This window comes from Agelaius phoeniceus, chromosome 2, assembly GCF_051311805.1.
Source record: "Agelaius phoeniceus isolate bAgePho1 chromosome 2, bAgePho1.hap1, whole genome shotgun sequence".
Lineage (NCBI taxonomy): Eukaryota > Metazoa > Chordata > Aves > Passeriformes > Icteridae > Agelaius > Agelaius phoeniceus.
Window position 1 is genome coordinate 66,474,019 of NC_135266.1, and position 16,304 is coordinate 66,490,322.

A 16,304-nucleotide genomic window follows, 5' to 3' on the forward strand; every position below is an offset into this window, starting at 1 on the left:
AGCCCGCGCTCCGGAGGGGACCGCCGCGTCGGGAGGAGCTGTTACTTTCCGTAGCCGGCATGAGGCTTCCCGGGGGAATAAGGAGACGCCGCGCTAAGCAACCGGGGAAGAACCTGCCTCTCATCTGTTGCAGCGGAACCCGGCGGCAGGCGCGGTCCCCCGGGCGGCGGTGATGGGCACCCGCTGACTCGTGGCGTGCGTCCGAGAGTGCCTGCATGTCTGGCAAATATGGAGAAAATAAAGTAAAAAATGTGGATAGTGCCTGAGATGGACGGCAGCCAGTGAAACAAAACAAACACGTTCTGAAGGGATTTAATTTGCAAACGGGATTGAAAAGGGTGCAACTTCCATGGGAAAATGTGACCTGTTAGAACTACTGTCGGAAGATGCCGGCTGTCAACGCAAGCAGCTAAACCAAGTAAGTCCTCATCAACTTTGACCTGTCCTCTTTCTGAGCCTTTGATTACCTTTTTAACCCTCTGCAAAAAGAAGTGCCTATGACTGTCTAAGGTAACTTTTTGCGCCGACGCAAGCAGCCTAAAGCAACATCGTGCGCGCCCTTGGCCCTTGGTGATAGTCCAGAGGAGTATTAGGATCTCTTCTTCCTCTTGTTTGTAATAAACGTATTTTTCCCTGGCAGCCGCTGCCGTGGGGAACGGCATCCTTCGGTCGCTGGGTGACACCTGCAGCACAGCGGAGCGCCCAGGGGGCCGGAGGGAGCGGGCGGGGGCCGCTCCGCGGGGCAGGAGGAGGCTCCGCATCCGCCACCCGCGCTCCGCACCCATTCCACTCTCGCCCCCGCGGCTGCTGCCGGCGCTGAGAGCGCCGCGGCCCCGGCAGCGCCGGGCGGGAGTTCACATGTCGCGCACACGGGTGGGTGCGGGAGCCGCGCCGCGGACCGCCCCTGGTCCCCACGGCGGTGGCGGCCGCAGCTGCGGTGTCCCCGCAGGCGGCTCCTCCCGAGGGGACCTCGCTAGCCGCCGGCGCAGTCCGCAGGAACCCTCCAGGGAAAGCGGGGGTCCTGCCAGCCCCCAGGAGGGACCTGGAGGACGGCGAGGTGCAGGCGGCAGGAGCACAGCAGGGTGAAGTGGGCAATGGGACGGCTCCTGGAGCAGAGGAAGGGACTGGTGGGTTCATCCCCATCTGGGGTTTACACGGCAAGGCCCTGATGCCTGAGGTGATGGGAGAGAAGCTGTGGTCCTCTTGGGAAGAAGCAGCTGATGCTCTCGAGGTTTAAATGCCGACAGAAATTCAGCACTCTACCAAGGCACGCAACTGTAGTTGTGGCTACAGTTGTCAAAACCGAAAGACTTGTTAATCTAATATTTCTCTGTTTTTACCAGAAAGCATCATTTATGCACTTTTGTTTTACTGGACTTAGTTGCGTGACTTCCTGTTAGCATGGCAACCGAATTTTAGATTTCTCTACGCATGACTTGTGAGATGGCTCTTCCAACATTATAATACCTTTCAGGTGGAAGTAAATAAAAACACCTTCTATTATGTGTTTTTGTTCCAGAGAATGAGTACTCCACAAAAAAAGAAAAAAAAAGTAAAAAACATAGGTAACAGAGATGCATGTTGGTTTCATCTGAGAAATAAGTAGTTCTAAGAAACAGTTCACGTAAAGATTTTCTTTAGAATGCAGAATAGACAGAGTGGGACATAGTTTAAGTTCTACTCACTAAATATCAGTATTATAGTACCTTTAAGTCCACTTTGCTTGAAATTTCAAATTTGATTGTATTGCATAGATACGGAACATTTCAGTGTTTATGTTACTTGCTTCAAAGCCCACACCTGGATAGCTTAGCAAGGATTTCTGTGCAAGCATACTGAATTTTCCATAAATTAACCTCATTCACTTAAGCAATAGTTTTGTGTACAGTTAGGGAAGCCAGGCACCAGTAAGAATCCTTTAGACCTGTTTTAGAATAGCAAAAATTCTGGAAGACCTGAATTTACGCCCCTTTTTTAGACAAGACTCAGAAATAAGCTTTATCCTTCAATATCAAAATAGCTGAAGCCAAACATGGTTTTCCTTTGGTGTTGCCTTCTACACTGAAAGGCCTTAGTCTTGTTTGCAGGATGATGGCATTCTTTACTGTGGGGTTTTTTTTCTCTTTTTGCCTCTGTTATTCTGAGTTAGGAACAGATGAGACTCTATTTGGAAACAGGAAAACAAAAATATGTCTGTCTTTTAAATTTAACTTCAGCCACTTACTCTGAATCTATGTATAGCAGTCATTGCCCTTAAAATAGCTCCAGAAAAAAAATTCTATTTCTTCTTATCTCATGCTATTTAGAGGCAAATACTGCTAGCTGAAATTTAAGTGAAATTGAGGTCACTACAGATCTGGTATGATTTTGATTTTCTTTTTGAGATAGCTTTGCTTATCTACTGAAAATGTTGGGTCCTAACCAATGTGGTTCTACTCTTGGTGACAATGGGCTTGCATTTCTTCAGTGTGGAGAGACCACAAAGTGCATATTGAAGGACACACGTAGAGAAAACAGTTAAAGGATTGGCTTTCACCTTTGTGTGTGTGTGTGTGTGTGTGTTTATTGCCTGACTTAATTGACTAGGAAAAATATGCATGACTGCTCCTCCAAAGACCTGAGACCTGTCTCCATACCAGTACACTGTTTAATCTGTCAGCTTTTTCTGGGATTTGATTCACTGGAGTGAGATGGCAAAACCAACAAGGAAAATCCTCTGTGGCATCTCTGCTTGCCTCTGGTGGTGCTGGTAGTCAGTGTTAAAAGGGACTGAATTAATTTTGAAAATGATGACTATGTCCCCTTAACTTATCTTACGGAAAGGCAGAATAGAAGCAGGAAGAAAAGACTCTGTTATAACCTGTTAAAAGAAAAAGCAGATAAAAATAGATGGAGCATTGTTCTATTCAGAAATGTAATGGCTTTTTGAGTCTCAGATTTATCATTACTTTTTCTATTCAGTTTTAAGTTGTGTTGGGTTATGTTCTTGTTACTTTTGCAAATATAATGTTTCTTAATTACTGAAGGAGGGTTGAAGGTAAAACTTTGTGTGTAAATCAGTCTTCCATCACCATGTTTTGTGATGAAACAAAATTCCAGAAACCATCTGTTTTATAAGTCCTCAATCATTGAGAAGGATAACCCAAACTTGCCCTTGCTTTAATACACTGACACTACGTTAAGTAGTATAGCATAGTGTTAGTGTAACACCAGCAACAATGGTGCCAGGATCCTCATGTCCACTGTGATTTGTTGCTGGGAAAAAAAAATAATCTCCTGACTAAATGCATATTAATTAATATAGTTTTGTTAAGTGAATACAGGGGAAGGCTGAGCAAATTAAACCTTTCTGTAACAGATATGCATGCAGAAGTCCTTTAAAGGGGCATCACCTTTCAGTCAAATAGAATTTAAGACTGTCAAAAGAGAAGCAATTAAAAATAAGACAATTTCTTTGTACAGTGACGTTTTCAAAGGAGTTAAAAGGTTTTTAGTGTGACACAGAGACTAAAGTAACAAATAAATGACTTCACTATTACATCATGTTCTTCTTGGAGTTGTGGGCTGTTTTGGTTTCATTTGAGGTTTTCCTTCACACTTCAAATGTCTGCTTTGGTTTAACAGACATATTGACTGATGTGAGACAAAAACTAAAGGGAACCTTGGATAAAAGTTCCTTTTTTTTACATATTTTCCAGCAAATATGGGCTGAAGTGGGACAGGAGAACTTCCTTAAATTTGAGTGAATTGTACGTTTGTCTAAGATTATGAGCCAGTCAAATCTAATCTCTGAAGTCCGTGACAGTTTCTGCAATTTCTTGGTCACTGAGTCTGTGATCGATATATTAATCTCAAAAGCTTCTGACATACTTGTGTGTGTCAGATGAGCCATTGGAATGTTATAATTATATTATCTGGTATATTATGCATTGGGTAGAAAAGGGAACAGTAAATAGAGAAAGACTTTTCACTGGGCTTTTTGGGGAAAGAGGTTATGGGATTCTTCTGGAGATGCTTTCCACATATCGTTGGAAACTTCTGAGGATCAAGCAGCCTTTCCTCAGGAGGCAAAGCCCTCCTATTCCACCACTGGTGCATGGACAGCCCCTGAGCATGTGGTGGTGCCCTTAAGCTCTTCCAGTCCTAGCTCAGCATACGCTGGTTTTCTGTGATAAACAAGATCTTTCCATTTGGTTTTGGCTTTTTAGAGCGGTTCTGATACCAGTGTTAAGGACCACAAGTACATCCTTCCTTGGCTCAGAGAACCAGAAAGCCTGTGTTACCTGTGTTCATACCCAAGACCCTACTGGCAAAGGAAGTGCTGGGCTCCTCTTGTCCTTAACACTGGTATCAGAAGGTGCCAGCTGGTCAGGCAAAGGATGGATCCGTTGACTGAGAGCTGGCACCTGGGAGGACTCCAGCCTCCTACAGATCTTGTAGCATGCAGGCTAACCTGTTGTGGCTACATTTGATAACCCTGAACTGACATGGAATACCTGTTTGCCAGCTGTCAGGGTGAACCTGGAGTGTCTGTCTTCCTTTCCTGGAAAGAGAAGGGCTGAAGCAGAGAGTAAACCATCCTCTGTATTTTGTCATCTCTTTTATAATAGAACAAGCATCCTCCACAGGTGACTGTCTCTCTTTGTTAACCATGCAGCAAACGCCGAGACAAGGAACCTTCTTAAGACAGATTTGCTGAATCCCAGCTGTGCAGAGCAGGCTGTGGTAGTGCTTCATAAAGGCTGAGTAAGCACAGAGGTCAGTAGATACAGGATAAATGGTTGATATAATCAGCCTAAAATATACATTTTTAAAAAAAACCCAAAACCATGCATACACATGCACGTGCTCCAAGCTGCTTTACTAACTTTTATAAAATCTGTAAATAGCATGAACTCAAATCTTCTGGAAGTTTGCCAGCTTCCACCTCTGCAATCCAGTTTCCTTTCCAGAATTTTTCAGAACAGTGAGTCTTATGCAAACTGTCTATAATAACTACTTAAATTATAACTACTTAATAACTAAAATTTTTGTCACTTTTCAGCTCAGGTGTCTGGTTGTCGTGTCTGTCAGAAAGAGGCAGCTGCTGCCAAAGAACCAAGAAACTCTCTCAGTGATGGTTAAGTAGTGGGGGTGATTATTAACCCTGGTCATAAAGTATGAATGAGGCATTAATGCAGCTCTGTATCCAGACGAAAATGTATGGTGAGAAGTTGGCCTGGCCTGAGAGCCTCAGTCCTCCTTACCTCTCACATCTCCTAGAGAGATGGAGGCATTCTGCCTAGGAGATGTTTTTTAACTGATAAGCAGTTTGATGTCAGGCCAGAGAAGACAGAGTACCAAATTTACATTCAGTGAAAATGATATTTTCTTCCATATTTTTTTCTTCTAAAAATTCATATACTTTAATTTGTCTCTGCCAATAAGTATTGTATTCTATGCATTGATTTGCTATTCTCATTTCCATTATAAAAAGTAAACCAGACCAATTTACTTCTTTTGAGTAAAGGAATGAGCAATAGGATTATAGCAGAAGATGGAGGGTCATATTGTGTCTGATTTGAAATTACCCATAGTACATTTCTATATACTAATTTCAATTAAAAAAAATTAAGAGTAAATTTTGAAAAGCTCTAAAAAGGGATTTTAGCAGTGAAGGCCTGTGGGGTTTTTTTCACCTAGGTCCCACAAATGTGATTGTAGTTGTGAACACCATCCACCTACATTCTTTGTATAGTCACTGGAGAGACAGAAACCTCCCATAAGCAAACTGATCGATCCAATTCATACCTGAGTGGAAAGAAATCAGGTATTTATTGTTGCTGATTGTTGTTTAATTTCACACAGGTGAAGTAAGGCAAGATCAACCTTACTCTAGTGGTGTCAAAAACCCAAACAAACAAATAAACAAACAGTTTCAGAGGAGACATTAAATGGACACTGGTTTTCTTCTAAGGCATCTTAAGATCCTGCTGACTTTCCGGATATTCATGCTGACATCATAGGAATAACAGATGTCTGCAACATAATTTAAACATCCTGTTGTCTGTTGTCAAAATTTTTAGGAGTTTGTGGATGGGTTGAGTAGCTGAAATACATCTTCTAGTTTTTCCAAGGAAAATGGGAGTGTCAGCTGGACTCTTGCAAAGGAAGAAACACAGTTCTGGGTGCTCACATCCTGCCTCGTCCAAGAGCAAGGTGACTTTTCCAGAGAGAACACATTGTATCTGTGGACCAAGGGAAGGCAAGAACAAATTCTTTCTTCAGATGTTCTCAGCACTGCCAGCACCACAGTGTACCTTAGTCCACTGAATACAGAAATTATCTCTCAGTGAGGAAATAGTTTTAAGTGATGTTCATGTGGAAATGCTCATTATTATTAAACACTTCAGAAGCAATCCTTTTGCTGCTCTTCAGCACCGATTGCTGAATTGATCCTGCCTATCTTCCACTGAAAAATAGGTGAAATATTCCATTTGTGTTTTGTTTATATTGACAACTTTTTATTTTTTAGGTTGGGAGAGGTACTGGCCATTTCTTTCTGATGATAATGATTTAAAGTTATGAGAGCTGCAGTCAATCCCTTGGATTTGTTTATGCTGGCACAGTGAGTTTGTTTTTCAAATGTGGTGTGTTCTGTAGTGCATTTATACCTGCAACACCACACGAGCTTTCCCTATAGTGGCTCTAACTAGCTAGCAGATACCCTACAGCAGGAATTTTGGCCATGAATAAAACCAATTCCATGTTGCCTATAGAGCAGTTGTCTAATTTTCCTTAAGCCTCTTAGCTACAAAACTGTCATTCCAAAGGCTGTAACTAACTGTTTGTCTTTGAATTCATCTAGACACTGTAGCATCAGACCTCTGAGTCTGTATTGCCTTTAGAAAGAACTTGGTAACTTCACAGGGTGATTCATATGACATATCTTGAAGGAAATTAATTGCCCTCTGCAGGGAGTGCATTTCTTCCCGTTTGTAATGAAGGAAAATTGGATGACAAACCAGCCTTGGATGTCAGTGTTTTGGATTCCTGGCTTAGTGAATATGTGTCTCGGCTTTATTTCTCACATGTTTTAAATTGGAGTACTTTATTGTGTCACATAATGATTAATAAAGTTTCCTAAGTCTAATATGAAGAATGTGTTGCACTAATTTTTCTTAATCTGTTAAGGAACCTGGTACCTATGACACAGAGATCACATATTTCGACTTGATGACATAGGCAGGTATTTGCACTAACTCCTAGTCTGTAACTACTCTTGTATTTTCTCATAGAAGGCATCATGCTTCCTACAGAGCAATTACAAAATAATATTTTTGTTTGTCCACTTACATAAAAATATTTTATTCATTGTTGTTTAACTTAGTGATAGTAACTTTGAGCATATTTGTTTATGCACTGAGGCCAGTTGTACCAAATACTGATGTGATTTGAGATGATTACATTTATTTTGCTGCAGTGTCTTTATGTAGAACTAAACTTCCACATAACTCTTTCTGTTTTTCTTTTTTTTTTTTTGTAATTAAAATTTGCTTTTTTCAAAATACTTAAACCAAGCAGATTGAACAGGAGTTTGAAAGTCCCTTCTTTTCAGTATGATTTTGCCCACAGAGGAGGGAAGCAGGGGATGCTCAGTGAGCTGGGTTGCATTTCAGTTCTTGGCCACTAGTCCATCCTCAGAGCTACACTGACTGACTGAACTAGCTTGTCTGCACAAGCTGGATTTTATAAGGATGGGTTAGGATCAAAGAAGGATTTCTCATTCATCCCCACTGTGCGCTCACTTCCTAGAAACCACCCTCCTTTTGCTACTGCTTGTGGTGGCTTTAGGTCAAGTAGGGACTTTTTTCCATCTGAAGAATTCCTTTGGATTAAGTGCAGACAGGATTTAGCTTTAGAGGTTTTTATAGTTTTAAAGATTCTCCAGTGCCTAGGATGTGGATGTATGTCATCTATCTGTTCTGTCCTTTTATTTTGTTAAAGAAGCAGACTCTCATAGCAGGGTATTTCCTGCTTAGCACCCTTAGTGGGGGGTTTCACCAGTGTCGCCTTAATTGATGTGCTCCTGTGCATTCATCCATGTCTCTTATTAACTTCAGATTTCCAACTCACTTGCTCAGTACATTAAGTCCCAAAGCTGTAGGTGAGCTCTGGTTGAGACTGAAGAGATTTCATTTGGCTTTAATGGCACTAAGGTATGTGGGAAAGAAGCAATCAGCTGTCCCTGAGGAGAGGTTTGGGCCAGCAGTACCTTCATGTGGGTCCGTCGGTCTGTCTGATGAGATATGTTCAAGGAACTCTTTTTTTGGTTAGTCCTCAGAGCCTTTGAAGTTCTTCAGGGCATTGCTATTAACACCCAAGAAACAAATAATTTAGGACATAGTGTCTTGCACTACCCAAACTCCACATGTCAGGATCCTTGTTTTCAGAAAGAGTCATTGCTGATTAGTGATTCTGCGCAGTGATAATCTAAAACCAGGCTTTTGCTGAAACCAAGGTTTGCTGAATTTGGGCAAATTAGCAAGGGCAAGAGTGGGACTTTGGGGAAGATAGAAATAAGCTGACATTTCAAAACAAAAAGTGTTGCCATTTCAGAGCAATCAGGGAAATAGAGGACAATGAAGACCATGACACTTGAGAGACATTAGCACACTCAAGTAGGTCAGTTCATGCTCATCTTCCCCATGATACTCCCAGTGACAGTTAGATAATAGACATCTTTAAGGGCTTGATTTTCTTTTGAAAACATGATAGGTTGGTTGACATGTGTGCTGGGGAAATATGATACTTTAGCCGTCTTATTCCATTAATGTTTTCTTACTGAATTGCCTACTTGCTGTCATTTTAACACTCTTTTCTTAAACCCATTGCTGAAAAACAAAGCCTACAGTAAAAATTACCTAATCCAATCCGCCACCCATGATAGCAATGCTTTTTGGCCAGAACATGATGGAATTCATTTTAAGAAATAAGATAATTCCTTCTGATTTAACCTTAATTCAAGAAAGTATTCAAGCATAAAGAATTTCTGGTGTTCTACTGAAAGCAGCTTCAGAAGGTGCTTCCTGTTAAGCATTGGCTTCATTCCTCTTCTCAGTATGAGACATTTTCACATTTTCCTTAATCCAGATTTAAGAGTACAATTTGAAAGTTTAGGTGAACATTTTATATATGACAACAAAGAAAAATATCAATAATGCACAAACTAACATCTCTTTAGCAATTTCTCAGGTGTTAAAAATATTTTAAAGATGTTTGTACTTTGCATGTTTTCATTCTCCCTTGGAAGTGTGACCTTAGATCAGATATTCAGCTCATTGTTCAAAATATCTCCCATTCCTTTGCCATAACTCCCTGAGAAAACTCCTTTTATGACATACTTTTGTTTTACAAGTAGCTGTCATTTAAGAAGGTCATTTTGTAGCCAAAGATGCCATGTTCAAAAACTCTGTCAGCCGCTTTTGCATATTGTAAATGTTCCTAAAATCCCAAAAACTTTGTGCTTTTTCATTTATTTTTGCATTTAGTTGTCGGACATTGCAACTATGTGTGCTGTTTGGTCTTAGGGAAATTCTAAGATCACAAGTGAATTTAAGATGGTGATAATGGTCAAAGTAATTCGAAATTGCACCACTCTTATGTGAAATTTTACAAAATACAAAATAAAGCAATTGTGCCTTCTCATCAATCCTACATATGTAAAGATGATGTAATTTTAGAAAATTTGTCCCCTTAGTTTCAAGAGAATTATAGTGCTTTGACAGCTTCTTGTTTCTTCTCAATAATTTAGGAGTTTATGAAAAATACATTGTGTTGACTTTTCCACTCTAATGCAGTCAATGCAATTACAAGTTGTGGAGAATCTAATCTGAAATCTTTTCATTGTTGAGTATTTTAGAAAAATATGTAGTCCTGAAACATTAATCTGTTCGTAATTATTGCCAAAGCTGCAGCCAGCATCTGTCCTGTGTAATAGAAAATTTTCTTCATTCTCTGTCTAAATACCTTTTCCTGTTGTACTTTAGAGACTCATATATATGGAATATTGATGGAGGGAGGCAGTGAATCTTTGTTTTAAATATACTGCTGTAGCTGACAAGGTCTAAAATCTCACTGTATCTCATTATAAGAGTTCCTGCATCTTTTTGTTGCTGGGAAATTGACTTCAAGAGTGAAAAATCAAGTAGGAAATGGCATGTACAGTTTTTGAACCAAACTTCTTTTTTAATCTTTTGTAAAACATTCAGGAGCCATTCTGAACAGCAATTTATAGAATTGCCAAAAACCTATTTCTGTTTCAAGTCTATAGTACATCAAATGAAAAAATATCAGTCTTGAAAGTCTCTACTATAAGCAGAACTCTAGTGTACAATTATATATTCAGTATGTTCAAGCTGTTATTCATACCTTCAGTAAATCCCATAGATTTCACTGAACATAAGGTAACATGGGTTCAACATTTTATCTTCTACTTATGTCAACTGTGAAACCAGACTTTGTATTATAATGGAATGATTTCCAAGATTATGGATGCTCCAATTGTATTTCTGTGCCAAAATTCTCACATTTATAGATCCTTACAGTTTTGTACGTATATGCATATAGAGTTTTATACACACATGAAAGAACAACACATGTATATGTACATGTAGAGAGAAATATTTATGTGCGCTGTGTAACTGACACACATGAAAAGTTAATATTTGCTCTGTTGACTGAAAGAGCTACCCAGAGTTCAGGAATACAGCCTGATACAGCCTAATACAGCCTATTAAAGTGTGTGCTTTGTGTGAGCACACACAGAGTTCTATCAGTATCTCGTTGCCCGGGAGTATTTATCTCTCTACACTTGTTCGTAAGATTTAAAAACTGAGTGAGTCCAGCTCTTTGCCAAGTATGGCTTCTTTGCCACCCCAAACAGAGAAGAGCTCTTCACTTAATGGCAACCTACCAGGACATGGAAAGTTCAGAGGCAGTTACTTTTCTTGTGAATTTAGAGACTCCTAGGAAGTGGAGCCTTCTTGAAGGCCAGCGACTTCTGTCTGTGGAGCTGACAGCTCTGACACTATGCAAACTTAGACCCAGCTCCTATAAAGGAATTTTTTCTCAAGTCTGGTAGCAAATACAGCTCAACTAGGACTAATCTATTATCTTTCATTTTGTTTATTATCCAGAAACAATTTTTTTTCTTGGTAGACTTTTATGTAGAAGCTATAACTGATGCAATTAAAAGCACAGCAGTCTATTAATCAGATTAATGAAAGTCTAACAATAACATTTTAAACTGAACCTTAGGTGAACTGCAGATTACAGGGAAAGCATCTGAAAGGAGGCAGAGTACTCTTGTGCTACACGGTTTCTAAACCTCCTTGGAAACCTGCTTTTGAGTCTGAAGACCAAAGTGTGCATAATATAAAAAACAAAACATGGCCCAGAGAAACTGTGTATGCCCAATCCCTGGAAGTGTTCAGGTTTGATGGGGCTTTGAGCAACCTGATCTAGTGAGCATCATCCTCTGTCCATGGCAGAGGGGCTGGGACTAGATAATCTTTGATATCCCTTCCGACCCAAACCTTTTTATGATTCTGTGATGTGATCTCTCAGGATCCTGCTGGATGTTTCCCAAAGAGTCAGTACAGTGGCAGAAGGCTGTGTTTTGTGATCTCCTTATCTGAGTGCAAGAAGCATTGTGAGGATAGAGGAGGAGGATACTGTCACAGTGAAAAAGGGGGTTTCAGGGTAAGCAGCATATATTATGTAACCCAATGTAGAAAATGTCATCCAGGCCTGACAGTTTTAGTTGCCCTGGGACATGCACCTGGATACGGTCCTTGTTGATTGATTGAGAAAAACAGTAACTTGAAATCCCTGATGAACCTTTTTTGTTGGTAAAAACAGGAAACACATAGCCAAGATTACATTTTTTTGTCTTAAACCTCTTGATAGTTGCTGGGTTGTTCCCCCCGTAGGGAACTCCTGTGTGGGTGCCGGCAGGTCACTCCTTCGTGGGTCCCGTGGAGCGGCTCCTCCCCGTGCACCGCAAGCGCAGTCCCGGATGTGTATCGATAGCACGACCAGGGAGAAGGAGGACTCGAGGCACCGGTGCAAACACAACTGGGTTTGAGGATTGTCCCAGGCTCCACGGAGGGAGGGAAGCAGGGATACAACTGCAGTTGAAAAGCACCGGTGCCCGGGTGAGCTCAAGCCCCGAACCGGCCTGGCACCCGGATTTATAAAGGGAAGAGGGTAGGCAGGGTCGGGGTACAAATCAACCAGTGGGGAGAGGGCTCAGAGGAGGGGACAAGGTGGGGCGATCGGGGGTACACCTATAGAAATGTGCGGAGAGTGTGCTCTTGTGACAAGGTCCAATGGGGGAGTGAGGAACAGGGAATATTCCAGAAAGGAGGGAGTGAACTACAACTACAAGTGGTTGATGTTCATACAGTAGAATCCTCCCAGGGTGCCTCTGCCCCGTCTTCCCTGTCTCCTCCTCCCACAATAGTCTCTACACTCGCCTGTCTACAAAACGCTGAGGAAGTTGCCCTCTTTTTTTGCCTGGACCTATGAAGTAGCTGCACAGGATGGCTAAGTGTAAAAGTACTGGAGAGATCAAAACCAGCCAATCTGTTAGACTTCTCTAGGTAACCATGTTTGAGTCAGTCACAAACTGGTCCACAGAAATTACTTTTCAGTTCTAGATCTCGTGCATTTAAAAGAATATTTTAAACTTTAAATGCATTAAAAAGAATATTTTCAGAACTGTCACACAGAAAAGTTGAATTTCTTCTGAGTCATTGATTATTGTTATCTGTCATCTGCAGATAATTTATCCTGTTCCTTTCAGTGCTAGCTGGTAACTTATATAGTAGAACTGGAAAATTCCTTGATCAAACAAAGGTAAGTGCTAAGTGCTACCAAGAGAAAATTAATGGAATGCAAGGATTTGACTTGGGCTGCCAGGTCAGAAATGAAGATGGCCAAAAGCTGCACACAAAATAGATTTCCAAGCTTAAGTGAAGCCAGTAGCAGCTGTTCTGAAGAACGAATAAAGTCCACACTCATATTTGCTGAGGTCCATAAAGCAGCTTATTTCTTCATTGCTTGGGTGTTGAATTTTCACAGACATGTTTTCACAGTTCTCTCCTTTAACAGCCTGGTGCTTATTTTATTGTTATTTTATAATAATATATTCAGTTTTAATAATCATAATTATTTTCTGTGTTGTACAAAACCCCCCAAACTGTACAAGGTCTGTCCTAGTGCTGGATGATAAACAAACCTGAGGGAATTGGGGTTTCTTCTCCAGATGTCTAAGCCTTGAATGCCAATACAAATAAACTGAATAATTCTTTTCAGGTAAATAACTTTATTCAAGTATACAAGAGACTGTAACAACCTCTGAAAATCCTTTATTAAGCAAAAGATCCTAATTCATCATACCTTATTATCTCTGGACTACTGAAAATGGATCTGTTCCTCATGAGTGGGCTGGGCTGAAGTTTCAAAAATTGTAGCAACTGAAATCCTCATCTTTCCCATTTTCCTCTCTCGCTCTTTGGGGTTTCAGTAGTGGTCCGAAACATGAATGCAATTTTGCTATAATGCTAAAACCGAGGAGAGAACATATCCATCATATCTATTTCAAGATAGATATGATTTTTTATTTAAAAATATTAGAAAAAGTAAAGAAGTTGCAACAGGATTAAAGATATAAACTGGATTAGAGATGCGATCAGAAAGCAGTAGTAATTAACATCTGTTTGAAAGAAGGTTTAACAGCTGTTTAATTACAAAAAATTAAGAAACTGTTCAAGTAAAACACACAGATTAGGAGGAAGCACACCAGGGAATAGAAGAGTACTGGAAAGATTTCCAAGAGGTTTTTGAAGTTTATAAACTATGGTTTGCTGAAGGAGAAAGGGATCACTACAAATAGAAGATTTAAGATTGAATAGTACAGTAAAGCTCTATCACAGTGATTCAAAAAGGTACAAAAATCACTTTATCTGTCATTTCCTAGTGCCAGTTAGTGAAAGAGGTACTAGTAATTTGAGAAAAAGCAGTTTTTGGGCTATACAGTAAGTATAGCTATTGCACCTGTAGTGTAGCAGTACTGTTGTACTTATACACGTGTTAACTCTTCATTGCTTTCTGACATTTAAACAGAAATCCTATAGTAATTAACTTATCATTTCCTCAATCCCAGCCTACCTTGCTAAGTCAAAGTTTGCTTTGCCACTGACTTCAGCTGTGTTATTACTCAAACTACTGAGCAGTTGTAATGCCTTTGATATTTTAGCAACAGTCAAGATTGAGAGACACTGTGAGCAGTGGGACAAACTGCCTTGCTGGGCTGTTGGCAGTAGAGGATGGAACATTTTACCATATACCATTTTGGAGACTTCACTAGAAAGAAATCAAAGGGGACATGATAATGTGCTTAAAATTTCCTGGGAAAGCACAGAGAAAACAAAGTATGATAATACCACTGGAGCCTTAAATAACACTATCTGAGTGACACCAAAAGTCAGCTATGTAGTATTGTGGATGTAATTGCTGAACTGTAGCAGTCCTGGCAGCTTTTGAGAATCAAATGAGTCATGTATTTGGGTGGTATAAGATTCTTAAGGGTATTTAATTTTCTCTAGCTGTTGAATAAGAAGCGACACAGACCAAGAGCTACACGGTGTCTTGGCAGTCAAGTAGAAGAGACTCCAAACAAAGGAAGAGTTGGAACAGATCCCTGAAAATGAATATAAATATACTGTACTGGAACAAATAGATGGAGCTAGGCAATGAAAACAATCTTCTTCTTTTTTTTTTCTCCAAATAAAATCAATTGAAAGTGAAAGACTACCGTTTGAAGTGTCAAGTGATCTTGATAATTTGTGTATTTTTCTGTAAAAATTGTGTTGGTACTTCCTCTAGAAAAAGTGTTGATTTCCTGAGTATCAGATATGTAAATCCTATTGTTTGTGCGAAGTAACACAATGAACTTGTAAACTGTAGTGGATTACAATCTGGAAGATAATAACTTAAATGAAGAAAATAAGCTGTGTTGATGTTTTGGGAAATTTCTCAACTGATTTGAATACAGCCACAGTCTTACTGCCTGCATCTAGATTTTTTAAGCCCTGTAGCATGTGTTTAAATGTGTATCTATAGACAGAAGTACAGCAACAGAGTACCTTCACTTGCTGTAGGACTCAGCAGGACCCTTCTTTGTCAGATACAGTTTCTCTGTGTTTTGCGATCCTCTGTGGCTTTCTGTTTCACCAAGTCATGCAATCTTCTATGTAGCCCACAGAAAATTTTAGCATCTTCACAACCTTTCAGCAATGAATTCCTCAAGTAGTTGCTTGAAGTTTCATCAGCTCTTTCTTTTACTTGAACCTGACTCTTACTGCCTGATTGCTTCTGGATCTCATACCCGAAAAGCCAATGAACAAATAATCCATGTCTGTCCTTTTCTTGTCACCAGTAATTACACAGACCCGCATTACACCTTCCATCTGTTCTTCTTTCACAGAGGTAAGATTTGTACCTTATTTAGTCATTCTGCTTCTGGAAGGTCTTCTGGAGATTTAATCATTCTGCTGCTCTTGTCTGAAGGTTTTCCAGTACTACTGGCTCCTTTCTTTGAGATAAGGAGCCTAGAAGTGCATGTTCAATCCTGTATACCACCCTGAAACTACAGACACATACACATTTGCATTAGTATGAGTGAAGCAAATTCTGTTTGACAGGAAATGGGCATGGTAATTAGAGAAAATTCATCTCAGCTTTTGGGAACCATGACTCCAAAGTGTTTGTCTTGTCCCTTTTTATAAAATAAGAGTTACAGAGTAGTCTTCTTTTCCTGAAGCCAACTTGGCAGAGGTAGCTGAGGCATGTAACTGGTTATAACTCATTTATGCATAGACAAGAAAAGAAGATTTATAAAATGTCTTGTGTTTTGTTTATGTCAGTCTATTTCAATGCTGGGAAGATAACTTTTATTCTGCTAATTGAAATGAAGATCAAACAGTGCTGCAAAACCTGAATCATTACCTTGTAGAAATGCTTGCTAATGCTAATAATCAGTCCTTTAGTTCCTGTACATGTGTTAAAATTCTGCTTATTACTCACTGTAGCATATGGATCTAATGGAAATTGTGGAAGAGCTTTTGTTATTCTCTTGAATTTTCACAGTCTCTGCCCAGCTGAACTTGTTGTTCTGAGTTTGTTAAAATGTATCTCAGGCTGTGGAACTGTAGAATTTAAGAGAATAGGAATTTACTGAGTCATATAATACTGAAAAT

General features: G+C 40.0%; 1 protein-coding gene across 1 annotated transcript in view; it reads left to right on the top strand.

Annotated features, from left to right (window-relative positions):
* Positions 1-278: 278 nt before the first annotated feature.
* The window catches only part of TRPC4 (transient receptor potential cation channel subfamily C member 4), a 131,877-nt gene continuing 115,851 nt past the window's right edge, over positions 279-16,304 (top strand). The window contains exon 1 of the mRNA XM_054628032.2: positions 279-418. The gene's annotated coding sequence lies outside the window, so the exon portion shown is untranslated. The remainder of the gene's footprint in view (positions 419-16,304) is intronic.